The sequence below is a fragment of the Pseudonaja textilis genome, chromosome 1 (genome assembly GCF_049901715.1).
Source record: "Pseudonaja textilis isolate UNSWEBS1 chromosome 1, rPseTex1.2, whole genome shotgun sequence".
Lineage (NCBI taxonomy): Eukaryota > Metazoa > Chordata > Lepidosauria > Squamata > Elapidae > Pseudonaja > Pseudonaja textilis.
Window position 1 is genome coordinate 8150347 of NC_141990.1, and position 24685 is coordinate 8175031.

Consider the following 24685-nt stretch of genomic DNA (forward strand, 5'->3'; position numbering starts at 1 on the left):
CTTCCTCAACTCCTGGGGGGAAGGATACTGTAAAATCCCCCTTCCCTCTCCACCCCACTAACCTGCTTTCCAGCTCCCTTCTCCTGTGCAGGGCAACTAAAAAAGACCCAGCCAATCAGCTGGGACTCAGGAGACAGAGAATAGATGGGGGCGGGGCCAGTCAGAGGTGGGATTGGCCGGTTCTCCGAACTACTCAAAATTTCCGTTACCGGTTCTCCAGGACTGGTCAGAACCTGCTAAATACCCACCTCTGACGGTGATCGAAACCAGATGCAATTTTGCAAAACTGCAAAACCGGGCCCATCCATAACGACGTTTTCTCAGCCTGCAGCGTCATTGCTGTTTTCCTGGGAGAAACAGGTGGAGCCAGGGCTTGCAAGTTCTTTCCAGGGACAGCCGTAGATTATGGGTAGCGGCAGAAGGACCTTCAATGTCCAGACAAGGACAAGGTTATAAAAAGATGAAACACTAGCAGCCCACCCTCCGTTCAGCAGGCCAGACCCCAGGTGTGCTGTTAAATTTCATCATTAGCCATCCTTCAGTGGTATATTTTTTCTCTCCCCATTGTTCTTCTCTTGCTCTTTGTTTTGGAACAGGGGTTGACTCAAACCACCTGGGTGGGATTTCCAAGATCCTAAAAAAAATAACCAAAAAACAAACAAACAATGCTGACCATTTGGGGAGGGGATCCACCATTATACACGCGTGTATTTTTTTTCACGGAGCGAGGAAGTTCGCGTCCCCATTTTTCATCCCACTGGTTCCTGCCAACTTGGTGGGAAGTAGGGCTGGAGGGGGAAGCGGGCTACGGGAGACGCCAGCCCAGCTCGGTATTTAAGGATGAAAAATTAAATGTCTTTAAAGCACAGTAGGCTACCGATTAACGGTGTCGCCATTTACTGCACCCGCTTCCAAGAGGGCGATGGGAACGGAGAAGGGGGAAGGGCGGGGGAAAAAAACCCCAGCATTTGGCTGCAATCGCTTTGCTCCAGATTGGAAGAGGTCAAAGGCCACCACCCTTCCCAATGGGGAGGTCGACAGCTCTTGAATTAACATGTGCAAATGAGCATTTAAATGTATGCAAATTACAGTGCACTCCCGGGCTAGGGTGAGCGTTAAAAGAAAGGCAGGCCACTGAGCAAGTTGGACCAATGTTTTAAACGATGCTCTCTCTCTCTCTCTCTTTTGATAAAAGAAAGATGACCAAGACACATCGTTTTATAGGGTGCTCAGGGGACAAAAATGTGTTGTTGTTTTCCTGCGGTTTCCAGAATGAGCCCCTTTTCAACAAAACAAAAAAAAAAGGAGGGGGGGAAAGGATTCTGTTTTTTGTAAAAGAGAGAGAAGAACATCTTATCGATTCTAAAGGGTCCTGGGAGCATCTGTGTTCCTTGCCCCCGAGAAACTCTTGGGTGCATAAGTACAGCATGACATGATGTGGTTGTTTATAATATGATGCTGGAAACACACACACTCTCTCCCTCCCTCCCTCCCTCCCTCTCCCTCCCTCTGTGTTTGTGTGCGTGTGTGCTTGTGTGCATGTGTTTTAACCATGCTTGTTCAATTTAGTGGAAAAGAAACTTTTAAAATATCATTAAGGGGGGAAAAACATTTTGGCATTCCTACATTAGAATGGAATGGAATAGAAGAGGAGAGGAGAGGAGAGAGAGAGGAGAGGAGAGGAGAGGAGAGGAGAGAAGAGAAGAGAGAAGAGAAGAGAGAGAAGAGAAGAGAAGAGAAGAGAAGAAGAAGAATAGGAAGAGAGGAGAGAGAGAGGGAGAGAAGAGAAGAGAAGAGAATGAGAAGAGAAGAGAAGAGATAGAGAGGAAGAGATAGGATATAGATAGGATAGGAGAGGAGGAGGATAGGATAGAAGAGATAGAGAATAGAATAGAATAGAATAGAATAGAAGAATAGAATAGAATAGGAGAGGAGAATGGAAGGGAGGATGGAATGGAATGAGAATGAGAAGAGAAGAGAAGAGTAGAGAAGAGTAGAGAGAGTAGAGAAGAGAGAGAGTAGAGTAGATATAGAATAGGAAGGAGAGGATAGGAGATAGGAATAGGAATAAGAAGAGAAGAGAATAGAATAGAATAGAATAGAATAGAATAGAATAGAATAGAATAGAAGAGAGGAGAGGAGAGGAGGGAGAGGGAAGAGAAGAGAAGAGAAGAGAAGAGAAGAGAAGAGAAGAGAAGAGAAGAGAAGAGAAGAGAAGAGAAGAGAATAGAGAGGAGAGGAGAGGGAGAGAGGAAGAGAAGAGAAGAGAAGAGAAGAGAAGAGATAGAATAGAATAGAATAGAATAGAATAGAATAGAATAGAATAGAATAGAATAGAATAGAATAGAATAGAATAGAATAGTTGGAAGGGACCTTGGAGGTCTTCTAATCCAACCCTCATACCATTTCAAATAAATGGTCATCAATCTCTTCTTAAAAACTTCCAGTATTGGAGCATTCACAACCTCTGGAGTCAAGTCGTTCCACTGATTGTCCTCACCATCAGGAAATTTCTCCTGAATTCTAAGTTGATTCTCTCCTTGATGAGTTTCCACCTGTTGCTTCTTGTCCTGCCTTCAGGGGCTTTGGAGAATCGCTTGACTCCCTCTTCTTTGGGGCAGCCCCTCAGATATTGGAACACTGCCATCATGTCAACCCTAGTCCTTCTGTTCATCCAACTAGACATACCCAGTTCCAGCAACCGTTCTTTATAAGTTTTAGCCTCCACTCCCCTAATCTGCTTTGTTGCTCTTCTCTGCACTCTTTCTGGAGTCTCAATCTCTTTGTGGTGACCAAAACTGGATCCATTATTCCAAGTGTTGGCCTTACCAAGGCACTGCAGAGGTCTCTGTGTAGAGTTAAGAGGAAAGATTGCTTGTAAGGTATTTTGCCTACCAGGTATATATCTGTATGTAACCGTTGTATATAAACCACTGTTAAATGTCTCTGTGTGCTGTGTTTTGCTCCTGAGTTGGCTCATAATAATAGGCATGCTGCAAACACTCTGACATAAACATTATTGACACATCATGTGATCTTGATTCTATCCCTCTGTTTATGCAGCCTAGGACTGTTTTGGCTTTTTGGGCTGCTGCCACACACGGCTGGCTCATATTTAGGGGATTGTTCACTAGGATTCCAAGATCCCTCTCATAGTTACTACTATTGAGCAAGGTACCACATATACTATACCTGTTCATTTTGTTTCTCTTGCCTAAATGTTTCTTACCTCTGGATGAATTTGTTGGATGATCCTGGAAATTGAAATGAAATCTGGGACTAGAACAACTAGTAACCAACAACACTAGACTTAACAACTGCCTCAATTTCATCTTCTGCAATAGTTTGAATTCAATTTACGGAATACAAATTAAAGAACCCTTTTCCAACAGTGCCCACAACATGATTGACTTTTGTCTCAACATACATCCACACAAAAATCATCACAATGACGGAATCCCCAATTATAACTTCAAAAAAAGGCAACTATGATCTTATAGACAACGATCTCTCATCCCTTGATTGGCAATCTCTATTCACTGGATGCAATACTGTTGAAGACCATTACAACATATTTTTACTTGAAGTCAAAAGAGTCATCAAACTATATGTACCATTAACAATTCCCAAAACCAGAAAAAACAAATTACCCAAAACAATAAGGAAGCTTCAATCCAATAAGAAATCACTTTGGCGGAAAAACAAATCTGGTCACTTCAAAAGCCGATACAAAAATTTATGCCACCAGATAAAAACTGAATGCACCAATTATCACATTAAACAAGAAGAAAACCTTCTACGCACCAATTCCACCCGTGCTTTCTACAATTTTGTAAACAACAAACTGAAAGACTCAAGGTCCATCCCACCCCTGAAAGGACCTAATGGTAAAGACTGCAACGACGACACCATTAAAGCCAACATCTTTAACACATTCTTTGGCTCAATATTTGTAAACAGCAATGGATCATGCCCAGTATTTCCTAGTCAAACCACAGGACAATTACAATGATCTAATACATATCAATTTTACGGAAGACAATGTTGAAAAAGCACTATGCAATCTAAAACCATCTCTATCTATTGAACCAGATGGAATATATGCCTACTTCTTAAAAAAGTTATCCACTGCCATAGCCGAACCTCTAAGCATAATCTTTGAAAAATCTTTCAGGACCAGCTCCTTGCCAAAACTATGGTCACAAGCCACAGTCATCCCCATCCTCAAAAAGGGAGATCCCAGACCAGTTGAAAATTACAGACTAATCTCTTTATGCTGTGTCACCTGTAAAGTCATGGAATCAATTATTAATCAATCTATCATCCTCCACTTATAAACAAACAACCTACTTTCTAATAAATAATTTGGTTTCAGGAAAAAACTGTCCTGTAACCTGCAACTCTTACACTGCAAAAACGTATGGACTACACAACTCGATCAGGGCAAAGCAACAGACGCAATCTACATCGACTTCTGTAAAGCCTTTGATTCAGTGGTACATGACAAACTACTCCTAAAACTAAAATCTTATGGTATCTCTGGACACCTGCATAACTGGATAGAAGCATTCCTGTCAAACAGACAACAAATGGTCAAAATTAGCAGTGTCGTATCAAATTCTGTACCTTTCAACAGTGGTGTCCCCCAAGGCAGTGTTTTAGGACCAACTCTTTTCATACTCTACATAAATGACCTCTGTGATCATATCAAGAGCAACTGCGTTCTCTTCACTGATGATGTAAGCTATTGAACACCACAGATAATACTGCTACCCTTCAAAAAGATCTTGACTATGTATCAGAATGGTCAAAAAAATGGCAACTTCAAATCTCAACAAATAAATGCTCTGTCCTACATATTGGCAGAAAAAATCAGAAAATAAAATACAAGCTGAATAGTCAAAACCTTGTCAATGATCCAAACTCTGTCAAGGATCTTGGAGTACTCATCTCTAATGATCTAAGTGCTAGAGCCCACTGTAACTACATAGCCAAAAAGGCATTAAGAGTTGTTGACCTAATCGTACGTAGCTTTTTCTCTGGTAATATTACACTAATAACTAGAGCTTACGAAACATTTGCTAGACCAATACTTGAATACAGCTCATCAGTCTGGAACCCACTTTATGTATCTGATATTAACACAGTTGAGAAAGTCCAGAAATATTTCACAAGAAGAGTTCTCCACTCCTCTACTCGTTGTAGAATACCTTATGCCACCAGACTTGAAATTCTAGAACTAGAAAACCTTGAATTACGCTGTCTTTGGTCTGATTTAAGCATGGTATATAAAATCATACATTGCAATGTCCTACCTGTCAATGAATACTTCAGCTTCAACCATAACAACACAAGAGCACACAACAGATACAAACTCAAGGTTAATCGTAACAAACTCGATTGCAGGAAATACCACTTCAGCAACAGAGTTGGTCAATGTCTGGAATACTCTACCTGACTCTGTGGTTTCTTCCCTAAACCCCCAAAACTTTAACCTTAGACTTTCTACTATTGACCTCACCCCTTTCCTAAGAGGTCTGCAGGGGGTGTGCATAAGCGCACCAACGTGCCTACCGTCCCTGTCCTTATTGTTTCTTTTATTTTTATTTTTTATTTTTCTTACATGTATCCGTGTATTCATAACTACGTTTGTACTTATATCTATTATTTTGTAAGCAATGAACAAAATTAATTAAATAAATAAATCCTTAGCTTTGTTTCCTTGGCTTTCCATCGTATTCTCAAGAGTCTTCCCCAACATCACAATTCAAACCTGTCACCACCGATAGTCCATATTTTTTCCCGCCTGAAGCGTCCAGAAGCGTCCTCGCCTTAAAATAGGTCTCCTCCAGGGTGAAAAGGAGATGCCCACAATTCCTGGCCATGCAATCTGGCACCCATCCCTCTTTTTTCTATGGTTGACCATCTGAACGGCGGCTTCCTTGCCTCGCTGCTGTCATTGACATTGATTGCCTAACAATTAACTCCACTCACGGGTGAAGAGCGATCAGAAAGAGGAGGGGGGGGTGATAATTCAAGAGGGGCATCCTTCCGTCCCCCTTAATTATTCCGCCTCCTCTCCTCCTCGCTCGGGAAGACAAATGTCGCTGTTGAGATTAGCTGCGGTGCCCCCTTCCACCTTCCCGTTCGTTCCCCCCACACGCACACCAGGGCCAGGATGTTAATGGGGTCGGGGTTCCAATGGGTGTTTTTCCTGGATGCTCAGTTCCCTCCGTTGGTTTTTATCAGCGTGTTCTTCAAAAGACCACCTTACAGGTAAGCGGGGACCACAAGACCCAGGCTTCCCGGCTGTTTGACTGAGAATTCCAAGAACAAGGTTAATCGAGAGGGATTCACCAGTGGAATGGCTTGACTTCAGAAGCTGTCCATCATTGGAGGCTTTTCAGGAAAGACTCAACAGCCACTTGTCTGGAATGGTACAGGGTTTCCCATTGGAGCAGCGGGTTGGACTAGAAGATCTCCCAGGTCCCTTCTAGCTCTGTTATTCTGTTAGTCTGCCTCCCGCTTGAGCTGGGGTTGGACTAGAAGACATCCCAGGTGTCAGGATGGCAAGTAATAGATCCATATCAAGCAAAACTCCAAGGCAGGTGGATTCCTCAAAGAATAGCTTTTATTGGAAATATCAGATTGGCACAGATCGGGTGAAAACCGACTCTGAAGATTCCCACGGTTTTTCACCCAAGTAAAAGATTTTCACTTTTTTGAAACAATTAGTCACTAAGTCCAATACAATCTTCTTCCTCTTCCTCTTCTCCTCCTCCTTCTCTTCCTTCTCCTTCTCTTCCTTCTCTTCCTTTCTTCCTTCTTCTCCTTTTCCTCTTTTTCCTTCTCCTCCTCCTCCTCCTTCTCTTCCTTCTTCTTCTCTTCCTCCTCCTTCTCTTCCTTCTTCTCCTCCTCTTCCTCCTCCTCCTTCTCCTCCTCCTCTTCCTTCTCTTCCTTCTCTTCCTTCTCTTCCTACTTCTTCTCTTCCTCCTCCTCCTCCTTTTCATCCTTCTCCTTCTCTTCCTTTTCCTCCTTCTCCTCCTTCTCCTCCTTCTTATCTTCCTTCTCCTCCTCCCCTCCTTCACTTCCTTCTTCTCCTTCTCTTCCTCTTCCTCCTCCTCCTCCTCCTTATCTTCCTTCTCCTCCTCCCCCTCCTTCTCTTCTTTATTCTCCTTCGCTTCCTCTTCTTCTTCCTCCTCCTCCTTCTAGAAAATGAAAGCAGGGCCACAGTCTATTTCTTCCATTGTAGCAAACGGCTGTTCTGATGGAAAAACAAAAGTGTCTCTCGGGGAAGAAAATGAATATGTCAGATAGAATCAAAATCTCCTGGGCTTTGAACAATGCGTCGCTTTAACAATAAGGGTTTCCCATCTTCCTAAATGTTGCCTGATTCCCCCGACATCAAAGTTTTTACGAATATCTCATGGGCTGCTCCGTATCCCGCTAGCACAGCGATGGAGAACGTATGACTCCCATTTCAAAGCTGACATGTCACTGGAAGGATGCCCAAAATGGTTGAATGGCTGCAAAAGTTGATGGCTAAATTGATTGCTCTGATTAAAGAAGAGAATATAATTACTGGTAGTCCCCAACTTAAAACAGTTCATTTAGTAACCGTTCAAAGTTACAACAGCCCTGAAAAAAAGTGACTTATGGCCGTTTTTCACACTTACGACCATTGCAGCATCCCTGTGGTCACGTGATCAAAATTTGGATGTTTTGGCAATTAGGTTCTTATTTAGGACGGTTGCAATATCCCGGGGTCACATGATCCCCTTTTGCGACCTTCTGATAAGCAAAGTCAATGGTGAAGCCAGATTCATTTAACGACTGTGTTGCTCACTTAACAACATTGGCAAGGGAGGTCGTAAAATGGGCCAAAATTCACTTAGCAGATGTCTCACTTAGCAACAGAAATGTTGGGCTCAATTGTGATCGTATGTTGGGGATTACCTGTAATGGAAAAATAATGAAACTTTGATTTTGGGTTTTGCTGATTATATAGGTAGTTGTTAATATATACCAGAAATGGCTAGTATATATTATGTAAAAGGAAAAAAGGTTGAGGATGTATGTTATTATCTTATTCTACAGCACCAAAAAGAGTCAAAAATCGATGCTTTTCTTATTCTTCTCACCTTTATCCCACCCTTTTTTCCTCTTTTCCTGTTCCTCCTTATTTTCTCATTGTTTACATTTTAATTTGTATCCCTGTATTTTATATTTTGATTTTAAAAACCTCCTTTTTTATAATCTTGTAATCCCTTAATTCAGTGTAGAGTTAGAGCAGCTGGATGAAGCTGAGCGTTTACTGGCCAGATGCCCTTCCCGACAACATGCAGGGTTCCCAGCAGATATTTTCATTTTGTACCCAGAGAGAAAAATATCTCCCACTACCTAGGATTGAACTGTGATGACCCAGGGTGGGGATACAAAACAAACACAGTCACAAAAACCCGGTGAAGCCTCTTTTATTCCTTCATTTTGCTTCCAAGCTCCAAATATCCTTGACAGAAGATAAAAAACTCCCACAAAAGCAGTTACAAAAAGGAGGGGGAAAAACAACACAAACCAGGCAAGATAAGGGCTGGAGGATGTCCACGGATAATAGAACACAGACTGGGAAGGACACCAAGCTCAGAGAGGAACCATAAACTAGAGATATTTCCATGCTTTGTTTCCAGCACTCGCCCATATGCATGTCTGTCCTCTTATTCAGTTGTCACAGCTGCGGCCCATGAAGAGGATCAAGGCCCTCTCCTCCTGAGTAGACCACATCTCTCCCTTATCCTCTCCTCCCTGCATGCCCTAGGGTGGAGAGGGGATGGGCCTGGGTCCTCCTCTGACTGCCCAGCCGGCCTCTGCCCTTCCCCAGCCTCCTCCCCAACCTCCGGAGCCACACTTCCACTCCCTGTCGGCTGCTCCTCCTCTGACTCAGAGTCCGTCTCCACCAGGGGCATGACATGAACTCTCAACTTTCTAAATGGGAGGTGAGTGTCTTTATTACTAGGCCACCATACTACTTGTATTTCATATTTTGATAATATGATGGAATGGAAAGGATGTTTAGATGGAATAGAATGGCATTGCATTGTATTATATAATATATGATTCTATTCTATTCTATTATTTATATATTCTATTAATGAATGCCAGCATTCACCACTATTCAACAACAACTATTGATAAAAGAGAATATTGTCAGGTGCAAAGAATCAGGATCATCCATTTAATTGCAGCATAGAAGCCTCCACACAACAGTCTAATCAACTAAAGTTCGACGCTAAATTGGTGCTAAGGATCAATGAAATACAGGAGGGAATTGGACTTGGAGCACTTATGGGAATGCAATGACTCTAAGCTGATGATACATTTAATTCCACCACTCATCTCTGCTTACTCTTCTCCTGCATATATTTCTAATTCAGAGTTGAACTGTGGGGTTTCTTAATGCTCTCTGAGCTAGGTTGTTTTCTTGCCGACATTTCATTACAAACAATCATCATCAGTGCTACAGGTAGTCCTTGACTAATGACCACAACTGAGCCCCAAATTTCTTTTTTTAAACAAGACAGTTATTAAGCAAGTTTTGCCCTCATGGCATGACCTTCCTTGCCGCAGTTAATACCATAGTTGCAAAAGAAAGCAAGGACCAGTTAAAACTACAAGAGGCACAGAAGACACAGACCATTTTTGGTAGAAATTGAGGGGAAATTGTTTTGGATTCATAGTGATAAATTTAGCTGTAGAACTGAAATGAAACTTAAGTACTAGTGTCCAACAGAAATTGCTGAAGTCATACATTGTGTGAGAATTCTAAAACATAATAAGGCTGTTGCTGCAGTTGCTACTTGCATAATTGGAACAATGTACGCGTATGTGTATGATTTGCTTACAGCAGTATTTCTCGCACTTGGCAACTTTAAGATGTGTGGACTTAGTTCAAATCCACACATCCTAAAGTTGCCAAAGTCAAGGAACACTGGCTTTAAGGGATACGTGAACCCCTCCAGGGTTGTTGTTTACTGCTTCATTGTTTGTCTGAGTTGGTAGTTCCTTGACTGGGATATTGCTTTCTGCTTTGTTTGTCTGGTGTTAATCCCTGCTTATCTGAACGTTGGCTGCTGGAGAGGCTTGTTCTGCTCTTTTTGTTTCCTTTTTAGCTTTTGTGATTGTCTCTTTAGAAAGGTATGTAGATGTTGTTTATCTCTGTGTGCCGGTTGATGGCTGATTTGTCTGAGTGCCGGGCTTCCAGGAATTGTAATTGTAGCATATTCGGATTTGTCTCGGTTTAGGATACTCACAGTTTGTCATTGTCTACCAATTCAGTCTGCTTAAAGATTTCATTTGCCCCTCATTTGAGCCTGTCCCCATCTTTGTAAGTTTAGTAGAAGACCCCACTGTTAGCAGCAAGCTGAAGCCAGGAACTCGCTTAATTGTCAGGAGTTTGGTTGCTACCTTTCTGGGGGGAAAAAACACATGATGATTAATGGGTGGGGACTTCCCCACTTTAGGCCTCCACCCCCAGGTTGCCGCAGGAGATATAAGGTTTGCCCCCCAAAAAAATTTCTCCTCCTCCTGACCTTTGAATCCCGGACTTTGCAATTTTATGGGGCCAAAAGGAAGATGGTTTCCACCATGTGCCCCGGGAGCTGAAAAATTAGACTGAATAGGAGAAAATGAGTTTTCATTTATCTTGTGATGATGCATGAGGTTACATGAAGACAAATAGCCATTTCGGAGTCTTCCTTTATCATTGTCAGAGCAATTAATAGGAGGTGGCCTTGGTTGCCATGTTGGTGCTAAAGAGATGCTCCTTCTTACCACCCTACCCCAGGACATCATGAAGGAGGAGGAGGAGGAGGAGGAGGAGGAGGAGGAGGAGGAGAAATAGAGTAGAGTAGAGTAGAGTAGCGTAGAGTAGAGTAGCGTAGTGTAGCATAGCGTAGCATAGCATAGTGTAGCATAGTGTAGCATAGAATAGTGTAGCGTAGCATAGCATGGAATAAAATAGAATTCTTTATTGGCCAGGTGTGATTGGACACACAAGGAAGTTGTCTTGGTGCAAATACTCTCAGGGAAGGAGGAATAGAGTAGAGTAGAGTAGAGTAGCATAGAGTAGAGTAGCGTAGCATAGCGTAGCGTAGCGTAGCGTAGCGTAGCATAGCATAGCATAGCGTAGCGTAGCATAGTGTAGCATAGAATAGCGTAGCGTAGCATAGCATGTAATAAAATAGAATTCTTTATTGGCCAGGTGTGATTGGACACACAAGGAAGTTGTCTTGGTGCAAATACTCTCAGTATACATAAAAGAAAAGATACATTCATCAAGAGTCAAGAATCATAAGATACAACACTTAATGATAGTCATAAGCAATCAAATCAAATCATACAATAAGCAATCAAATCGTACTAGGAAACAGTCCATATAAATTGTAAGGATACAAGCAACAAAGTTACAGTCATACAGTCACAAGTGGGAGGGGTTGGGTGATCAGGAGTGATGAGAAGATTAATAGTAATAGTAATGCAGACTTAGTAAATAGTTGGACAGTGTTGAGGGAATTATTTGTTTAGCAGAGTGATGGCATTCAGAAAAAAACTGTTCTTGTGTCTAGTTGTTCTGATGTGCGTCGTTTTAAGGGTAGGAGTTGAAACAGTTTATGTCCGGGATGTGAGGAGTCTGTAAATATTTTCACAGCCCTCTTTTTGACTCGTGCAGTATACAGGTCCTCGATGGAAGGCAGGTGGGTAGTAATTGTTTTTTCTGCAGTTCTAATTACTCTCTGAAGTCTGTGTCTGTCTGTTGGGTTGCAGAACCAAACCAGACAGTTATAGAGGTATAGATGACAGACTCAATAATTCCTCTGTAGAAGGAGGAAAAGAAGGAGAAGAAGGAAGAGAGGAGGTGGTGGAGATGGAGTCCATTTTTCTCCACTCCTGACATTACCAAAATAGGGGTCTATTCCATGTTCAGAAATTCAGAGCACTTTTATATCCTTCATTAGTTTTCACTGTTTCATCGTAAACAATCAAGTCAGTCACGCTTTTTCAGTTTCTATTCATTTCTTGGCTGTTTATACATATGTAGCCTGTCTCCTTTCTATCCCCTGTACTGAGGCATGCGGATGTTCATATCTTGTAGCAAGCTGAAGGGATTATTTATTATCTTTTACTGTTTAGATAGATAGACAGATAGATAGATAGATAGATAGATAGATAGATAGATAGATAGATAGATAGATAGATAGATAGATAGATAGATAGATAGATAGATAGATAGATAGATAGATAGATAGATAGATAGATAGATGATAGATAGAGCTTTTGTTCCATCCCACTATCTACCTTCCTTCCTTCCAAGGTCATGTGATACCCTTTTGCCACCTTCTGACAAAGTAAATGGAAAAGCCAGATTTCCTTAACAACTGGGGTTACCAACTCATCGACTGCGGCGATTCACTTAACAATGGTGGCGAGAAAAGTGGTAAAATGGGGCAAAGCTTAACAAACATCTCCCTTAACATCAGAAATTATGGGCTGTAAGTTGCCACCATAAGTCGAGGACTACCTGTAGTGGAAAACCTGATTTCTGTTGATCGGGTGGTGCAAATTCTCCCTTCCCAGCACAAACCCTGTTTCCCTACTGGGGAGAGGGAGGGAGGGAGGGAGAGAGAGAGAGAGAGAGAGAGAATATCTTGTTTTATGTTTCTTTCCTTTCATTTTTGTCCTGCCCATCGTCTTTTTTGCCCGTATGAAAGAAGCCAGCGCTGCCAATTTAAATACGGTTAAAGTCCCTATCTCTGGCACTCAGGCTGGGGGGAAAGACAATGGTCATTAGAAGATGCCTATCAGCCAAGCCTCGCCTGCAAATTGATGACAGGGGTTCAGAATGGAGCTGCTGGAGTCTGGACCGCCTCTGGATTAGCCCTGGATCAACCAGGATGAGGTGGGAGTCACAAAGGCCTCCTTCCTTGGGATAGATATTAATATTAATTAAGAGCGTTTGTTTGTAAACTGCCTTTTGAACATGTGTTGGGAAGGCTCGAGAGTAAGAGAGGACAGAAGTCGACGAGGAATCCAATTAAAAGCATGTCAAACTATCAAACTGATAACAATGGGTAAGGCTGGGGGCAGAAGGAGAGGGACGGAGAGAAGAGACTCAGCAGATTTCCAAATAAGGTCTTCATGGCGGGACAAGGAGACAAAACTGGGGTGGGGTTTGAGGCTCTGAAGCCAAAGTAGAGAAGACCTTGCTTAACAGATAATCAGAGTTGGAAGGAACCTTGTAGGTCATCTAGTCCAACCGCCTGCCCAAGTGAGAGATCCTATATCAGGGGTGGGATTCTACTAGTTAGTACCTATTCGCTAGAACCGGTTGTTAACATTCTAAACAGTTTGGAGAACCGGTTGTTAGAGGAAATTACTGGGCTAATCCTGTAAGCAAGGCAGGAAGGAAACATTCTGGTGTTGCTTACAGAAACTGCCTCTCCGTTAACCCTTATTACATTCTTGGCAGGACTAGACTTCCTGCCTCAGGAACTTCTCTAGAGGTTTTTTTTTTCCCCTCCTTTGCTGATACTTTGCTTGTGTGGAGTGACCATTCAAAGTTACAATGGCACTGAAAAAAGTGACTTATGACCATTTTTCACACTTACGACTGTTGCAGCATCCCCACAGTCATGAGAGACCAGGCGAGAAGATGCATGCCTCGATGTGAGAGATGTTAGCCATGCCCAGCCAATAACATGACCACCAAACCACATCCACCCAGTCACATGACCACCAAGCCACACCCACCAACTAAGCCACACCCACAGAACCGGTTGTTAAAAAAATTGAATCCCACCCCTGCCCTATACCATTTCTGACAGATGGCAGTCCAGTCTCTTCTTGAAAGTTTCCAGTGATGAAGCTCCCACAACTTCCATGGGCAACTTCTGTTCCATGGGTTGATTGTTCTCATTGAAAATTTCTCCTTATTTCCAGGTTGAATCTTTCCTTGATCAGTTTCCATCCATTATTTCTTCTCTGGCCTTCAGGTGCCTTGGAGAACAGCTTGACCCCTTCCTCTCTGGGGCAGCCCCTGAAATATTGGAAGACTACAATCATGTCTCCCCTGGTCCTTCTCTTCCCTAGACTAGCTTACGAAGGCCGTTGGCGATGTCTTTCCAAGCAGTTCTTGACTTATGACCAGAATGGAGCCCCCCATTTCCCGTGGGTAAGGGGAGACCGTTGTTCAGTGAAGTTTGGTCCCGTGTTACCTTATGACCTTTCTTGCCACGGTTACTAAGGTGAAGCGTTATAGTTGTGAAGTTCGTAACACGATGGTTAAATGAACCTGCCTTCTCCGTTGATTTTGTTGGTTAGAAGGTCGCAAAAAAGGGGACCACGACCCTGGGACACAGCAACCATCATAAACACTGGGAAGCTTTTAAAAAGAGATTGGATGACCCTTTGTCTGGTATAGGGTTTTCTGCCTGGGCAAGGGGTTGGACTAGATGACCTACAAGGTCCCTTCCAACTCATTCTATTCTATTCTATTCTATTCTATTCTATTCTATTCTATTCTTTCCCTATTCTATTCTATTTTATTCCCAATAAATATTCCTATTCTATTCTTTCCCTATTTTGATCTATTCTATTCTATTTCTATTCTATTCTATTCTATTCTATTCTATTCTATTCTATTCTATTCTATTCTATTCTAAACCAGCTGGATACCTGTGCTTCTCTATGAAACTATCTGTTTGGGTTTAGAAACTAAATTAACCCGTTTTCTGAGTTTCTACAAGGGGCTCAACCAGTGGTGGGATTCAAATTTTTTTACCACTGGTTCTGTGGGTGTGGCTTGGTGGGCATGGCTTGGTGGGCATGGCAGGGGAAGGTTACTGCACAATCCCCCTTCCCTCCCCACCCCACTAACCTGCTTTCCAGCTCAGTTCTCCTGTGCAGGGCAACAAAAGAAGACCCAGCTGGTCAGCTGGGACTCAATGGGAGGCAGAGAAGAGATGGGGTTGGTGGGGCCAGTCAGAGGTGGGATTGGCCGGTTCTCCGAACTACTCAAAATTTCTGCTACCGGTTCTCCAGAACTGGTCAGAATCCCACCTCTGGGCTCAACTAAGCAAAGTGGCTCTTGTCTGCGCGACATGGGGAGAGACGAAAAAGCAGCTAAACCTACGTTACAATGAACCAAATTTTGTTCGTCATACAAATACAGCCGCTTGCTCTTTAACTGACCAGGTTACATGAGTTGTGTGAAGGCAGCCACTGTGTCATTGCAAACGCCTCCTGAGATCCTTTCAGGCTGAATTCTGTAAGATATAAGCAGAGAGTGCAGTATCACCCACAGAAAGGACTGCTCTCTTCTAGCATATACAGATATATCCATGAGGAACCTCAAGTAGAGTCAGTGGGCTTGTGTTTAAATAGCGCACGATGGAGGATTGTGAGGTTAACATGCAAATGTGAGTATAATCTTAAACAGATAACACACATCTTCCTTCCTTCTTTCCCTCCTTATGTCCTTCCTCCCTTTCCCCTTCCATCTATCTGTCATACATTTTGTCCCTCTTTCTTTCTTTCTTTCTTTCTTTCTTTCTTTCTTTCTTTCTTTCTTTCTTTCTTTCTTTCTTTCTTCCTTCCTTCCTTCCTTCCTTCCTTCCTTCCTCTCTATCTCCTTCCTTCCTTTCCTCCCTTCTTCTCCTTTTTCTTCTCCTACCTTTCTCTCCCTGTCCCTCTTTCATTCCTTCCTTCCCCTTCTTCATCTTCTTCCCCTTCTTCCTCTTCTTCCTTCCTCTATGTTCTCCCTCCCTCCCTTCCTCCATGGTCTTCCTCCCTTTCCCCTTAACTGCCATTCTTTTTTCCATCTTTCTCTCCTACATTTTGTCTCTCTTTCTTTCTTTTCCTTTCTTTCTTCTTTTTTCTTTATTTCTCTTTCTTTCCTTTCTTCCTTTCCTTCTTCTCCTTTTTCTTGTCCTTCTTTCCTCTCTCTGTTCGTCTCTTTTGTTCCTTCCTTCCTTCCTTGCCTTCCTTCCTCTTCTTCCTTCCTCTCTCTATCTCCTTCCTTCCTTCCACCCCCCACTCTTCCCCCCCCCCCAATTCTTTGGGGTGGAGTGTGGTGATAAAGCTTTAGCTAACATATTCAAATGAATTTGATATTCAATCAATGAAGATTAACTGGCCCAAGGTAAGATGGTTTTTACATTCATAAGGAAGTCAAATACGATTATGCAGATGAGGAAATTATACAGAGATGAGCAGAGTATAATATATGATAATTATTTGAAAGGATATACTTACACACTGATTAGCATATCGGAGCAGCCAGACACTGGTAGAAGAATAAATGGATGTAAAGACAAGATTCCGCAAGATGAATAAACTGAACCTAAAAACTTCTTGCTTGCCAAATAACCGGGAGGAGGAGTGGGGACAACAGAAAATATTCTGGTTTGGTATGTTTTTAGGCATCCTGTGATGACCCAGGGCATGGCACAAAGGCAACACAGTCAAATAAGTAAGAAAAGTCCTTTTAATACCTTCAACTTTGCCCCCAACGTCCAGTTACCTTCGGCTGGAGAAAATAACTCTCCCAAAAATAGTCTTTAAGTGGAGGAAATTCAGTCCAAAAATAAAGTACATCCAAATGTAAATAAAAATCCACACAAACCACGCTGCAGCAATTTACTGGACAGGGCAGGATAAGGAATTTCAGACTTCAAAGGCCAACAAAACACACACAGTTGGGAAGATGCCAGGAACCCAGATAAGCCTCGACAATAAAAGATAACTCACAATTTGATTCCAGCAAGTTGCTGCGTGCAGTCTCCCTTTTTAAACACTGTGTTCCCAGCTGCAGCTAATGAAGGGAATCAAGGCCCTTTCCTCCCCCGTAAGCCATGCAACCCACATTGCTCCCTGCTCGGTTCCTCCCTGCATGCCCTAGGATGAAGAGGGGGTGGACCTGGATCTTCCTCTGAATTCCCTCTGCCTTGCTCTACCTCTCCCCTGCTCTGCCCAGCCGGACTTTGCCCTTCCCCAGTTTCTTCCACCGCCACTGGAGCCACACTTCCTGTCAGCTGCTCGGCCTTCCCCTTGGAATCAGATTCTGACCCATCCCCAATATAGGTAGAAGAGTCCTTAGTATCTCTTTTATACCTCCCCAAATTACAAAGACTTCAGTAAGGCATTTGATAAAGTAGACCATAGCCTACTACTTGTTAAAATAGAAAAATGTGGGTTAGACATTGTCACCATCAGATGGATTCATAACTGGCTGACTAACCGCACTCAACGTGTAGTCCTCAATGGAACTGCATCTACATGGAGGGAAGTAAGTAATGGGATACCACAAGGCTCTGTTTTAGGCCCAGTGCTCTTCAACATCTTCATCAATGACTTGGACGAGGGGATAGATGGGGAGCTTATCAAATTTGCAGATGACAGCAAGCTAGCAGGAATAGCCAACACTCCAGAAAATAGGCTTAAGATACAGAAGGATCTTGACAGACTTGAACATTGGGCGCTATCTAATGAAGATCTGCAAATAGAAACAGAATGACTGTAGCAAAAGAAAGCAAAGATGGCACCAACTATCATAGGAGCCTTGGGTGCAATCCCAAAACTCGAGCATCCCATCGGCATTGACAAAAAGCCCCGTTCAGTCAATTGCAAAAGGCAGTTTTACTAGGAATGGCTTACATCCTACAACATCTTACAGTTAGTCCTCCACTTACGATGATAACTGGGCCCCAAATTTATGTTGCTAAGTGAGACATTTGTTCACTGAGGTTTGCCCCATTTTACAATTGTCCTTGCCACCATTGTTAAGTGAATCGTTGCAGCTGTTAAGTCAGCAAACCAGTTGTTAAGTAAATCTGGCTTCCCTTTTGATTCTGCTTGTCAGAAAGTCACAACAATTGATCCCATGACCCCGGACACTGCAACCATCCTAAATATGAGTCAGTTGCCACGCCCCTGAATTTTAATCACGTGACCGTAGGGATGTTGCAATGGCCGTAAGGGTGAAAAAGGGTCATAAGTCACTTTTTTCAGTGACATCGTAACTTTGAACAGTCACTCAACGAACTGCTGTAAGTCAGGGATTACCTGTACCTCTAATAAAGAGGTATCCAAACTTGGCAACTTTAAGACTTGTGGACTTCAATTCCCAGAATTCTGGAAGTTGAAGTCCACAAGTCTTAAAGTTGCCAAGTTTGGGGACCCCTGCCGGTTCTTAAGGATTCAATAGATGGACATAAGTGCCAAATTCAATCCGAACATGTGGCTGCGACCGTATGACAAACCATAATAATAATTAATTCATAATTATGTTGCTGCTGTTGAGATATACACTGTCATAAATCACTGTATCACAACTGTTGTGGAATGATAATAATAATAATTATTTTTCCAATAATGATAACTTCTGTGGAAGCAGTCCTAACAAAAACCAGACCACAGCCAATCAAAATAAATTAAATCAAGCTTGCATCCCTCCATACTCAATTGAAGTGCACACCTTAGGCTGGCTTCATAGGATTGTTCGGACAGAAAACAAACTTGATTTTCAGACGGTCCAACAAGGACTTGAATCAGTTGGGCCTCTTTCCCATCTCATATCTGCGTAAATCAGCAAGTCAAATTTCACATCAGAGAAGATATCTCTCCAAAATAAATCCTCGTTGTTTTTTTTCCCCAGGGCAGGATTTTCCTTGCAAAGGCACTAAAACAAGTCTATTAAGATTGCACACCGATTGTATTATTTAAAAACAACACCCAAATGCCTTAAAAAAAAAAAGGCAAAATAGCAATGACGCCAATGAAATCACTGCTTTACAGCATGTCCCAAAGGTGTTTTTTCAAAAGGTATCTGGACTTTCTTGTTTTCCTTGAAGATGTTTCTCTTCCCATCCAAGAAGCTTCTTCAGTTCTGATTGAATGGTGAGGAATGGATGGATTTATATTCCTTGCTGTCATCTGATCGTTAGCACTTTCTCTGAGAGTCCTTGAGGCCAGTTGAAGGTTTATCTGTTCCTTCAGGACCATCTGAAAAATGCAAATAGGTGTGGATTATATTTTAATTTATTTTGTCAAGTGATTATTAGATAACAGGTATAAGTATAAACATGGTTATGAATACATGAAATGGGTACATATAAGAAAAAGAAAAGAAAAAATAGGACAGGGATGGTAGGCACATTGGTGCGCTTATGCACACCCCCTACAGACCTCTTAGGAAAGGGGTGAGGTCAATAGTAGACAGTCTAAGCTTAAAGTTTTTGGGGTTTGGGGAAGAAACCACAGAGTCAGTCTTTTTCTACTGAAATTACTTGCAACATGTTTCTGTCTGAGTTTGCTCCATGTTGGAGAAATCTACAATTGATTTGTAAAATCTACTTATTATGTTTATAAAGATGTTAAATGAAGCATCAGCCATCTGTGTTCCTTTTTTCTGGCACTGAATTCATGCTGCAAAACTCTGAATAGAACCGAAGAAACTTCTTGGATGAGAAGCAAAACGTCTTCAGAGAAAAACAAAGAAAGTCCAGTCGCCTTTTGAAAAAAACACCTTTGCGGCAAACCAGGACTTGGATGATTGAGAATCTCCATAGACATTTTGCTTCCACAGCATGTTTCCCGTGACACATAGAATCTCATTTTTTAAAAAAAGAAGAAGAGGAACAGCGCCTGGCTACACATTCGCTTTGGCTCTGTTTGTCATAGTATTGTCCCAGCTATGGCAGAGTACCAAACTGTCACTCAGAGAACATAAGGAGAACACTAGCAAATCCGTAGAGAAACTCCACCAAGCTTAGCATTTGGTTTCTAGCAATGGTCAGCCAAAGGAAGCAGGGCATAAAATCAGCAACTGCCCCCATTATCCATCCCCAGCGCCTGTCTAATTGATGGTGTGGCACAGGATACTCCACAAAAGTTTTAATGAACTTATTCATCGCTGTGTTGATCAATGGGGCTGAATTAACAGAGGGACAGAATGAAGATCATGTGAAGTCCTAATACCACTTTATAATACTTTGGTGAGGCCACACTTGGAATACTGCATTTTGGTCACCACAATGTAAAAAAAGATGTTGAGACTCTAGAAAGATTGCAGAGAAGATTATGCATTATTGGGAGAAAATCAAAATTTGGCTGGAAGAAATAACAAAAGAGCAGATCGGATACAAACCAGAGTCCTTCTTGTTAGGGGTCTTTGACAAACAAATATCAAAAAAAAGCGAAATACATAACAATACACATTTTAACAGCGGCCAGATTAGCCTTCGCTCAATGTTGGAAGCAGCCTCAGGTTCCATCAGAGGAAACGATCATTCAAAAAAATCACAAGTTGTGCAGAAATGGACAAACTAACTTTGGCACTAAAATACAAAGACACTTCAATATACCACAATAGCTGGAACTGCTGGTACAAATGGATTGACCAAAGATGGATTTTACATTATAAGGCAAAAGAGGATAGGATAAACCTATAGCAGTGATATAGAGATATATGTAAAGATTAGGTGTGTGTATATGGCATAAATTAAGGGTTATGGGGAAAAAAGAGATCTTACAAACTGTTGAAGATGAGAATATTTTTAATTGCTTTCTATCTTTTCTTTCTATTTTCTCCTCTTTCTTTTTTTTCTTTCTTTCATTTGTGTACGTGTTGTTGGTTGGTTTTAATTGTAAAATTAATAAAATTTATTTATTAAAAAGAAAGAAAGAAAGAATGCAGAGAAGAGCAAGAAAGATGATTAGGGGACTGGAGGCTAAAACATATAAAGAACGGTTGCTGGAATTGGGTATTTCTAGTCTGATGAAAAGAAGAACTGGGGGTGACATGATAGCAGTCTTCCAATATTTGTGGGGCTGCCACAAAGGAGAGGGAGTCAACCTATTCTCCAACGACCTTGAAGGCAGGACAAGAAGCAATGGGTAGAAACTAACCAAGGAGAGAAGCAACCTAAAACTAAGGAGAAAATTACTGACCGAACAATCAGTCAGTGGAACGACTCGCCTCCAGAAGTTGTGAATGCTGAATGCCCACACTGGAAGTTTTTAAGAAGAGATTGGATAACCATTTGCCTGAAGTAGTATAGGCTTTCCTGCCTGGGCAAGGGGTTGGACTAGAAGACCTCCCAGGTTCCTTCCAACTCTGTAATTCTATCCTATCCTATCCTATCCTATTCTATTCCATTCCTATTCCTATTCCCTTCTGTTCCATTTCATTCCATTCCATTATTCTATCCCATTCCTATCCTATCCTATCCTATCCTATCCTATCCTATCCTATCCTATCCTATCCTATTCTATTCTACCCTACTCTTGTTCTGTTCTGTTCTGTTCTGTTCTATTCTATTCTGTTCTGTTGTGTTCTATTCTATTCTATTCTATTCTATTCTATTCTATTCTATTCTATTCTATTCTATTCTATTCTTAAACTGCAACTTTAAGATATGTGGACATCAGAGTCACTGAACAACAGATTTTGAAGGTCTTCCAGTCTAACCCCCTGCTAATGCTAATAGCAATAGTACTTAGACTTATATACCGCTTTACAGTGCTTTACAGCCCGCTCTAAGCAGTTTTACAGAGTCAGCCTCTTGCCCCCTACAATCTGGCTCCTCATTTTGGCCACCTCGGAAGGATGGAAGGTTGAGTTGACCTTGAGCCTGGTGGGATTTGAATAGCCAAATTGCAGTCAGCCGGCAGTTAGCAGAAGTAGCCTGCAGTGCTGCACCCTAACCACTGCGCCACGGAAGCTAATTTAAGATGTTAACAGAATAACAGACTATCAGGGGTGGAAGGGGCCTTGGAGGTCTTCTAGTCCAACCCCCTGCTCAAGCAGGAGACCCTGTACCATTCCAGACAATCTCTTCGTAAAAACCTCCAGCGATGAAGCACCTACAACTCCTGTAGGCAAGTCGTTCCTTTGATTAATTGTTCTCACTATCATGACATTTCTCCGCAGTTGTAAATTGGATCTTTTTTGATAAGTTTCCATCTGTTACTTTTTGTCCTGTCCTTGGATACTTTGGAGAATAGCTTGACCCCCTCTTCTTTGTGGCAGCCCCTCAAATATTGGAACACTGCTATGATGTCACCCCTAGTTCTTCTCTTTGTTAAACTAAATATACCCAGTTTCTGCAACCATTCTTCATATTTTAATCTCCAACCCTCCAATCATCTTTGTTCTTCTCTGCACTCTTTCCAGAGTCTCAACAACCTTTTTATATCACTGTGACCAAAACGGGATGCAATATTCCGAGTGTGATCTTACTACAGCAGAATATAGTAGTACTAATACTTCACGTGATCTTGATACTATCCCTCTGTTGATGCAGCCTTGACTGCTCTGGCTTTTTTGGCAGCTGGAGTACACTGCTGGCTCCTATTTAACTGATTATCTACTAGGACTCCAGGATCCCTCGTGGAACCTACTACTATTGGACGAGGACCACCTATTCTATACCTGTGCATTTGGTTTTTCTCACCAAAAGAACCTTGTTTTTTTTCTGCCACTAATTTACATTTTATTGGATAGCGTTCTTGTTAGGTATAACATAGGTCACCTAACGTAGTTTGGGTAAGATAATATATATAAGCTATGATTGTTAGTTTAAGTGTGTATCACTTTAAATGCAAAGCATGTAATTTTGGGTGTGGTGTGAAACCACCATAAGAGGGAGCAAGACAACCTGATTGATTGCTGACGATTCCCTGACGGTTTGCTGGCAATTACTGACAATTACTGGATTGGATTACGTTGATGGTTTGTTAGCTGCGTTTTTTTTCCCTACTGAAGAATTGCTGAAGGAAGAGAGGAGTTTTGAGTTCTTCATATCTCTCTACTGCGAGGAGATATATCACCGGACTGATATTTGTAAGTGTACTGACCTCTCTTTTTTGACACTGGAATTTGCAACTGAATAATCCCTGGCGGACTGAACTAAGTGAATGATATATGGACTGTTTTGACTATGCTTTAACTCTTGCTGGAATAAAACTATTAATTGGCACTGTGTATCTGGTTTACTGAGTGTAAGCTACAAAAACACTTATCTCACATATTTTGCCTGACTGCCCTGCAGATCTTGCTAGGGTGTATCCCTAACAGTTCTGTCTTTAAGTCTGTCTAGATCCTTCCAGATCTTGAACCTGTCTTCTAATATGTTGTCTATTCCTCCTCGCTTGGGGTTTGCATGCTGGCTTGGGAATTATGAGAGTTTAACTCTACATAGGAGCAAAAGGGATGGGACAGGATGAGAGAAGAGGAAAGGGAGAGGAAGGGATAAAGAAAGGGAAAGCGGGAGAGAAGGAAAGGGAAAGGGAGAGGAAGTGTGAGGGGAGGAGGAGGGAAGGGGAGGGAGGGGAAAAAGGGAAGTGTGGGGGAGGAAAAGAGAAGGGGAAGGAAAACATACCTGCCACATAAATAAAGACTGCAACAGGAGAGATAGGCCTACGAAGTAAGTGACAGGTAGACAAACAGATAAGGAGACCAATGTTTTAGGGTTCATATAGACCCTAGGCCTCTCTTTCATGGGATTAGAGAGTTGTGGGTCAGGATACTAGGGGAAACCCCAGGATTGGGCACAAACACAGTCATTTGTTTCCTTCTTTACGAATCTTCTGTCGCTACCTATCTCATACGATGACTCTCTGGGGAACTCACAACACTCCCTAAAAACACGGCTAAAACCCCAAACTCCTTCCGCCCGGCAGCCAGACCAATCCTTGCAACTCGGCTTGCCGATGCTTCTTCTTGTTGTTCAAGTGTTCAGCAGGTCCTGTCAATCCTGCCCTTTCATAACAACCTATTTCTGTTTTGTGTTTCATTCCTTTGCGCTCGAGCCAAGAGATGGCACCAATAATTGCATTATTAACATCATTAATGGCATCATTAGGCGTTCTTTGAGAATGCACTTTTGCAGGTGAAAATTTAATTACGGAGCGCTCTCTTTCTTAAGTTCAAACCGAGAAGTGCAAGTTGGCATCTCTTTCCACAGTTCCGCAACTTTATTATTTTATTTTTTATTTGATTTGATTTGATTTGATGTGTCAATTGCTTACAAGATAATAGTCATAAGAATAAGAATATAAGAACCCCGGACACTACAACCGTCATAAACACGAGTCAGTTGCCAAGCGCCTGAATTGGGATCATGGAGGCTGCAATGGTTGCAAATGTGAAAAACAGTCATGAGTCACTTTTTTCAGCGCCAACTTTGAACAGTCACTCGATGAACTGCACACGGCAATGAACAAAAGCATACATTCAGTTTTGCAGCTATCCAGATTGTTGGACGAGCAGGCCCAAAAACAGCCAGGGAAGTGATTGAAGCCTGAGAAACGAAGCCCCTCCGTCTATCAACAGGAATGCTGGTTTACCACCAGCTTATCGAGTATTTTAAGTGGTGAGGGCTGGGCAGCACAAGCAAAATGACTTAAAAGCTAGCCATCAACAAACCCCAATCAGCATCTGAAAAGCCACACGTCGGGCTCTGAGTTCGCTACAGATCCCGTCAGCTCCGAACACACCACGCAGCCAGTCAACTGGCAGGGGAGAATATCACCTTAGCTCTGCTGACGCCAGATCTGTATTGCTGCTTGTGTGCTAGCCGATGGTGTTGAAGGTTGCTTTAGAATGACTCAGCAGAGCTGTGAGCTGCAGGAT